Genomic DNA, 9338 nt, shown 5'->3' with positions numbered 1-9338 from the left:
CGCGCCTCAGCCCATCTCTTATTTTCTCACTTTGTTTTTAATCATCACATGTTGATGGCTATGAAATTTATAGCCCAATTGCAGGCAATTTAGGTAAATTAGATAACAACATCACATGTAATATCAAAACGATAAATAGCATCCCGATCCCGCTTACATATATTTTCCAAATATGTATCCATGACGAATGCTTGTAATATCCTCCTTATCTGACCCCTTCATAAATTATTCTCCCAGTCCAAAATGAATGCAATATTTCTTCAAATGAAAAATAGTAATGGGCTTCTTAGTTGCATCATACCACATTTATTTTGTTAGTTTTATAACTTTTCTGTATTACTATGTTTATTCAAATTGTGTGTTTGTATATATAGATGTTAACACAAACAATTGCTTAGTCCATTTTTTTTGTTTTGTTCGTTTTTTTTTTTTTCAAATTTTGTTTCATGAATTTTAACCACTTCAAATAGTCATATTTTACTGTAAACTTATCAGCGTAAACTTGGAGGGAGCTGACTCCGATGACCGCATGGTCGTATCGCTCCTTCCAGTCTATACCAAAAAAAGTGTATTTTTTGTCACCATTATTTATTGTTATGACTGTTTTTTTTCTGGTTGACGAAAATAAAAAATCTCTCTCTCTCTCTCTCTATCAAACTCACTAACAACGGGTTCCCTCAAAAAAAAAGTGTTCCCAACCAAGTGTTCCCTTTACCTACTTGTCTAACCTAGATAAAACTATTTTTAAATTTCCAATTTTCCGAGTAAGCTAATCTCTTAGTTTTCTGAGAAATAAATTTGATCTCTATCATTTTTATAATTCATCGATAACGTTTTGTAAGACAATTTTATTCACACAAAGTAGCAAATAATATTTCTGTACTGAAAGTTCAAATTATTTTCCATGAATTTCATTTGTTAAGTTCAGTTCGTGAAAAATAATTTGAACTTTCATTGACAAAATATTTTGCCAAAAAATGATAAGATCCAGAAACACATCTAACAAATAAAATATCTGTATATACATATTGTATATCACACGAATTCCCACACAAGAAAAATGAAAAGCGAAGGAAATGAAATCTTTGCCCATATTTGGAGATCCCCATGGTTGCATACAAAAGATAAAACTTGATTATTTTAAAGAGAAGACAATGCTGTAATTTGTTGCTTTTTTAGCTATTGAATAACCAACAAAATATCCTATTTAATGGCCTGATTCCTAAAAAGGCAATCATATAAATACCAGAGCAAATATAATAAAATACAAACAGGGGTGTGAGTAATAAAACTTGTTGATTGTAAAGCGAAGACAATGCTGTAATTGATTTGAGTTTTAATAACTTTCTGATAAAATAAATTCCTTATATTTCATTCAAATCACGATGCAAATTTATTTTAATGAAAATTGAAAAACATTACAAATTCAAATCCAAAATACAAATTGAAAACTCGAACCCAAAAGTTTGGGTAAATAAACCTGATATTTGTAAAAGATTTCTCAGCGAAATTCGATTTTCGGTGAGTTCGAGTGAAAAATGCGACATGCTCGGGGTATTACCCTCTGAACATTTTTGTCTTATTTGGACAATTTGGATATAAGTCTTTTTTAATTCCAATTCTCTGATTGAGCTAATTTCTTAGTTTTTTGAAAAATAAATTTAGTCTCTATCGTTTTTAAAATACATCGATAAAATTTTGCAAGACAATTTTATTCACACAAAGTAGCAAATAATAAAGTTCGAATTAATTTTCATTAATTTCATTTGTTAAGTTCAGTTCGTGAAAAATTATTTGATGTTTTACTGACAAAATATTTTGCCAAAAATGATAAGATCCAGAAACATATTTAACAAATAAAATATCCGTATATACCTATTGTATATCACACTAATTAACACACAAAAATGGAATAGCAAAAGAAATGAATTTTTGAGTGTGACGTCATCGAATGAGTCGATAGGCGGCAAGTCTGGGAAGTTGAGTCAAAATTTGATTTCTGGGAGTTCGAGTCAAAATTACGGGTTGGACAAGTTTCCACAAGAGCCGGAATCTGAATTTGTCGGAATCGTAGATATTCGATGTTTCGAAATAAGTCGAAACTTCCATATTAATTCAAAAAGCATTAGTTCACTGAGCGTTCGTAAGTGATCAACGGAGAAGTTTGCATTTACCGTAAAGTTTTAATCGTAGAAATGAGATTTTTTTCAGAGTCGATTGTGTTTTTTTTCCGATTTCACAGCTTTATCAAAATAAGGTTCAATGAAATATATCTGAAGACGATGCCTTTTTATAATTTTTGAAAATTGAAATTTTAAGATATTCAGAGGTTATAGATACGATGCCGTTATTCGGAGAGTATCGAACATATTTGTAATTTACTGAAATTTCTTTAATAACACGAAATATATATTTGAATAAACCAAATCGCCAACATTTCAAGATTATTTATATTCACACAGAAACAAATTGGGTTAAAATAATAAATAAAAACATTCCCTAAACACATCTAAGAAATAAAAAAAATAGTTTGTTCGGTAGAAATCTAACAATGAATGCAGATTTAATGAAATTTCTATCCAAGAAACAAGTCAGGCTTTTACGGAAACTCTATTATTGTGACGTTTTAAATGCATTCATCAAATAAAAAATTTTGGTAAACTAACCGTCTTATACAAGTGATAAATACCCTACATCGCATGGGACTGTGCCGCATGTGAGAGTTATATACCGCATTTTCATATGCTCGTTCAATTGGGTGTAAATTAGGCTGTATATATAGATAACGAATGTTTGGGAATACAATAGCATATTCTTGTTCTACTGTGGAAATAGTAATTCGAAGTTTTAATAAAGATACGAAGGTGAATAACAATTACTCTGAAACTCAAGCAATTCTACAGTTTTTCGTTTATCAATCATTCAATGGACATAGTTATAATTCATTTTCACAGATGGCTCCGTTATATATGGAGGCAGGAGAAGCATTTGAAATCCCTTGATAATCCGACAAGAACAACAACAGTTGTCCACGATACATCGGAATCCGGATAACCAGGTAACCAAACCTCTTTTGACAGAGACATAGCTTGGTCCGTCGTTGAATACAGCTGACCGCCCTGTCGTTATAAAATATATTTTCAGAAATATAACAAAGTGCAGTTTGAGAATTTGGTTGAACCAGTAATCCTTGCCATAAGATCTGACAAAGCAAAACAAACTCATTTGGTCTTCAGTAAAAAACTTAATGAAGCGTGACGTCATCACGTGACTATTCTGCTCAGTCACACTTCAGTGATTACCGTTGGTAGATGAGAATTATGATGATTAGATGAGAATGAAATAGACACATAAATCAAATAAGCTTGGATTAGTGCTCTCTGATTTAGTAACAGAGCTGTAAAGTTAAAACGTTCCACTGGTGTTGGAGTCAAATTTTGAGTCACCCTGAAATATTACAGGGAGACGAAAGTTTGAAGTTGAATTTTTTGATAGAAAATGGAAATCCTGCCAAACGAATTTCTCTAATCCAAGTAGGATTCAATTTGAACTTCTCTCCTATGCTACAGTTATATGGGTTTAACCTCAAAATTAAATGTAATAGCACATGGTAATGCGGAAACAATATCGACCATAACATTTATATATCTTATTATAAATAACATTTTTATAATGATTTCATGTATGGCCGAATAAGCAGCATAATTCAGACTCGACCTACCTTGTAAGTCATTCCAGTGCGAACAGCAATGTTTATCCATCCATCAGGAATCATTGGTCGTAAATAATCTAGAACCAGGTTGTAGTGTGTGACGTCATAAAAGGTAGCCAGTTTGTTTTCGCAAAGAGAATCAGCGACGCTTGATGTGACGTTCTGTGCTTTGTAAACGATCGCTCGAAAACATTTCAAATTATAGATAAAGTCACATTCTGAAAGTAAAATAACAAAAAAGTGTTTGAAGTCAGATATTTATAAAACAATTATCAGGGAGAAAATTTATTTCTACGTTTTATTTAAGAACCTTATTCATTTTATTCAGGATAATTGTCTTTTGTAGTTTTCTAGACTAATATAATTGTTAGCCCTTCAGTAGTTTTGATCATACGTAATCATATTTGCCCCAAGAAAGATCACGCAAACTCACTCGGAAATAAAATGAATGTTTCTCAGAGCAAATTACGGGAGGCCACTGAGCTATTAGGGCTGGAGATATATAGCATTGAATTATTCGTCGGATATTACAGACCGATGAGACTTGAAGTAATTGAGCTTTAATATGAGTAAGGGAACAGTTATAACGTATAGACAAGTAAATAATTTTAATAGAAATATATTTTTTTTAAATGTAGGTTAAAAACTTTTTGGTCTTGATTAACCACAACGACGAGAGGTCCCAATTGCTATTTAAATGGCCTCCCCTCTATTGGTCTGCCATGAAGACCAAGGGGGGCCAACACGTCGATTGCGATTGACCAGTCGATTGCCGCATCTTGAGTAGTCGATCTCGTAGGATGTTGAGTGAATTTAATAACATACCCTCCAAAATTGCCTTTAACCAGTTTCATGCAGCGCCTGTTGTATGTTTTGAAATAGAAGGAATGCAGTACTTTACATGCGCAAAATACGATATTTACAGACAGTATTTGAATCTGAGCAAGTCCGATAGACCATATTATTACTAAAAAAATAAAGTTTTGCCACCGCCAAGGTTTAGGAATGAACGTGCCGCATATCGTGTGTCTTGACTGACAAACGATCCCACCATAGCTTCTGCTGTACGTAAAATTTATTGTCTCGCTTCAAGACTAGTGTGATAAATTTTATTCGCAACGTTAGCAGTGGCTTCAAACCGCCGACTTTTTCTAATTCCATGCGAGCGAATACAAATTTTTGTGGCGATTTCAGTAAAATGCGCGCAAAGAGCCCACCTTATTGGCAGCGGTGAGATTTTTGTATATGTTAAGTTATCTGCATATTTAGTACTCATTCGTTTTTGTGTATGACCTTATTACCGATCAGTCAATCGCGAGCTATTTTGAAGGTTTTAATAATCGATCGCAGTCAAAAGCACGTTGGCAACCCATTCGAAGTTGGCCAGGTTGGGGATATGAATAGATATAGGGTGCCAATCCTTATTTGAATGGTTTCCTCCATACTGGGCTATTGGGCTGCCATACAGACAGTAGATTAGGAACCGAGGTTGGATGGTACTTATTGTCAAATGGAATAATCTTACTTGTGCACACTGGTGTTGTGTCCCTTCCAAAATGGAATCACTGTTGCAAGAGTAACTGACCTCCTGATCCTCACTGTACAAGTCCTGCTCAGGTGAAATTGTTCCGTTCTCAAGATTTAGCTTAGCACAAGGTGTAGCTACAAAAAAAATCAAATTGTAAAAAAGATATTTGTTTGTGATTTTTTTAAATTTGTTAGGTTTTTGTCACTCAAAGCAACTGATCAGCCACTGATTCACACTCACTCCAAGCAAAGCGTTGTGCAACTTCAAACCATCTGCAAGCGGCCTTTGATACAGCAGCATTGGCTACCCCAATTTATTAACCTGACTGACATGTTGTTTAAACCCGAGAGGATCGTAGGAAACCTTCAGAGCTCCAACAACTTTGCCATTGACTAAATACATCTTGATGCACTCACCTAGACCATAACATTCGGAAGAGTTCAAAGTTGTTATGTTGTCTAACTCTACATTCCCCGATGCCTCAAGCTCAAGTTGGACCTGAATGAAATAAAAAAAAAAATTGCAGTTTGAGCAGGGCTGCGAGGTAGACTCTAGAGTAGAAGTTGAGAATGCTTTTTCGAGAAGTCGGAATCGAAATTTCTGATTACGAAGTCAGCAACCTGGATTCCAGATTTTTGAATGTGTTAATCGAACACAATTTTCCGACGCATTGCTAATGCATTACGTTTACTGAGCATTCTCAACTGGCTTGCAAAAATTTGGTTTGACTCAAAGTTGGGTGAATAAAATCAGAATGTCAATTTCAGTCATTGAGTGGAGTGGAAAGCTAATAACACGGCTAATATGTGATCCCAGTATGAAAAGAATGCAAAGAAGTATGAAAAGAATGCAAAGAAATAATTCTATTCTTCTGCACGTTGATGAATCTAGACTAAGCCCTACCAAAATCCAAGGAAACTTTTGCTTAATGTGAGATGGAATTCACATCCAATTAATCCCAATTTAAAAAGATTTTTGCTAACAAATGTGTGGCAAACTTCGGTATCTGTAGAGTTTATTTTCTTAAAAATGAATTTCTCGGTTTTCCAGGTAGTCGAGGCAGAAAACGGCCAAATTGCTTTCCTAAAAATTACAAAACATATCATTGCTGTCTTCACATAGACATCCAAAATAAATCGAAATTAGCTATAATCTGCTTTTTCAAGGAACTTCATTTATATGGAATTTAGATCTTTTACCCAGCGCATCAACTTTAACTGTCTCAAGTCTCTCGCCAATCAGTATTTACTAATGTGGAATGCACCGCTATAGTTAGTTATTCATAGTTCCAGCAGCTCTTCATATTACAGTGGTTGCCAGTAATTTTGTTCATAGATGATCCTCAGAGCAAAATTTTTTTTGTTGAATAAATTTAAAACAGGGGTGTGTGTGCAACCTTTGATACAAGCGGGTCAGACACAAATAACTGGGTAAAACCGCGAGCCGGACCTTTACTTAACATTGGCTTTGCGTTACAACATGACATGCGCTGTTCATAGGCATAGATAATAAATCGGACCAATACATAGGTTTCGCAACGCTAAGGGATTCGCGTGCCGCACATTAGTCAAACTGGCACTATTCCGCAGTCGCACAAGTTTTTTTTGTAAACCGCATTTTCTCCTCAGTCAGCAGGTTGCACTCCCCTAATCTGAAACAATGAATTTCAAATTCCGTTATTGGTTTTTAAAAATAATGATTCCTTACTGTACATTGACTGCTTCAAAGTCTGCTTTGGTGAAAAAGCGGCAAATAGTCGGGTAAAAGAGAAATGCAATGTTAGCTACTCACGTTACAGCTCCATTGTGAGCTTTGGCCACCAGTTCTCCATCAGATGTCACTTTTATGTCGACACTCATGCATAGTTCCTCATTACCATCCAAAGCCTTGGGTAAGGATCTGATTGTACCATTACCAGCAAGAACATAACCTAGGATGAATTGAAATAAAAAAAAATGTGAGGTTATTTGGTTTGAGAATCGGGATAAAGCGCGAGTATTTTTCGAGTTACAGACACACACTCAGGAGTAAAAGTGACTCATTTGTAAGCAAAGTTACAGGCACTCAATCAGAAACATTTCATATAGAAACAATACCTGTAATGTCATCATCTCTGTATTCTCTCTGAAATGTTCCATTAACTCTCGTGTAGCCGCATGTAGGGTTGGTTGAAGACTCAAAATTACATATAAGATCGACTGAAATACACGAAAGAAATTTTTAGAGCCTTGTATTCTGGCCTAAACTGAATATTATTTTATTGTGAACAAATTCACAAACGACATCAGATTTAAACAATTTTAACACCAGCTGACCTTTGAAGTTCAGAGATAAATAAATATCAAAATGTCAGACTTTCAATGGTGACAAGTCAAAATTAACAATATAAACTCAAAAAGAAAGTTTTCTAAGAATTCCTAACAGTATATTTATTGAAGCTTGTATGAATTGGACTTGAGAAGTGCAAATTTTATTTGAATAAGAGTCAGATTTTGATTAGGAGTTAGATTTTTCAAGATAGGATTTTTGGTAGGGCCGATTCATTTCATGGGAGAGGAAAGTCAATGAGACGTTTTAGTTATACTGCGAATCCCATGTGTGGTCATACCAGTGCATGTTGGATTTAAAGTTGTTACTAAGTTGTTGTAACTAGTTATTTGTTCCGGATACACGGAATTGATGGTGAAGAAGCCGTATACGACCAGCGGTTACGTTAACCACTTTATTATAGTAAGGAGTCGAGGAATCCTCTCGCACATAATTGTCCGTTATTGGATTTCAAACGGAAAACCACACAAGATAATTTGAAGTGCAATTACGAAGAAATGCCTCAAACTTAGCACGAGGAACCAACCACCGAACAACTTGGGGTTTAGAAAATTACCCCCTAATACACAGCGCCATGTCAACACTTACCTACGCAAGTGGGCACTTCCCCCAAGTTCCATTTAATTCGCATTTTCCTGTGTTTGACCCTTGAAGAACGTATCCAGCATTGCATGAATATTCGATAGTCAGACCAAACTCTAAGTCAGGTGCGGTCGTATTGTTTACAGTCCCGTTGTCTGGAGCTTTGGGTGCCTGGCAGGTATGTACTGTAACTGAACATTGAAACAGTTATAGGGATGCAGACTAGACTTTTTAACAAATTTGCCCAATTCCATATTTTATAAGTATTTGCACCTCCCTAACCACGACAGAAAAACAAGAATTTAGAGCCTGGATCTGTGGATTGGCAAAATACAACCCGTCAAAGGCTTTCGTGCGGTCAATCAGCTCATGGAGAAAGTTGTAAAAATTATTTACAACTACCAGATAATGATACCAGACCCCGATTTGTCGAGTCGAACGCCGAAACGACAGCACCAAAGGGCACAAAGCGAGGCTACGCCAGATTACGGACGCCATCTTAGAGCAATTTTGTTCTGTCCTATATTGAGGTGCCTTGCGGGGACAAAGAAAGTAATTTTTTCAAGAATAAATCGTAGGCGAACACGTTGATATCTTATATTCAAGCAAATACGTTTGGTGTTTTGTGATTCGTTTTCAAATCTCGCTCCTAAAAAGGCACTAGACAAGACAAATACTAATACATAAGAAACTACCCTTCTTGGAAGTGTCGCAATTTTCCCTGTTCTTTTTCTCAGGTACTGAGGAATTTCTAATAATGATATTTAAGGCGTACTAAGAGCGTTTAGTGGAGAAATATTTTCCGAATGGAAACGAGAAAATTTTTTTTTGAGTGTTTTCGCACAATCGCCTTATTACCGATTACTATGACTAAAAAGGACCTTTCTAATATCCATTCTATTGCATGCGATACCAAATGACATAAACTTTCATATCATGAGGAGTGGTCGTTTCTTTGAAATCTATAACAGAGGGCTGCACTGAGGTCGTCTCTGATTCTTCCATCACTTTTTCCAATCGATTGAGCTCACTTTTCATCCCGTCTAATCGTTCCGTTAAAGCTGTAAAACATAAATAAAAACAGAATTGAAATTGAGCCATAAGTATTACAATACATTTTCACTCAATTTGTTGTTATAAGATTTGAATTGCTTCCTTTCTAGTTGAATATAGGAGTTCCAAAATTTT

The sequence above is a fragment of the Styela clava genome, chromosome 12, assembly GCF_964204865.1.
Source record: "Styela clava chromosome 12, kaStyClav1.hap1.2, whole genome shotgun sequence".
NCBI lineage: Eukaryota > Metazoa > Chordata > Ascidiacea > Stolidobranchia > Styelidae > Styela > Styela clava.
Note: the sequence above shows the minus strand (reverse complement) of the source record.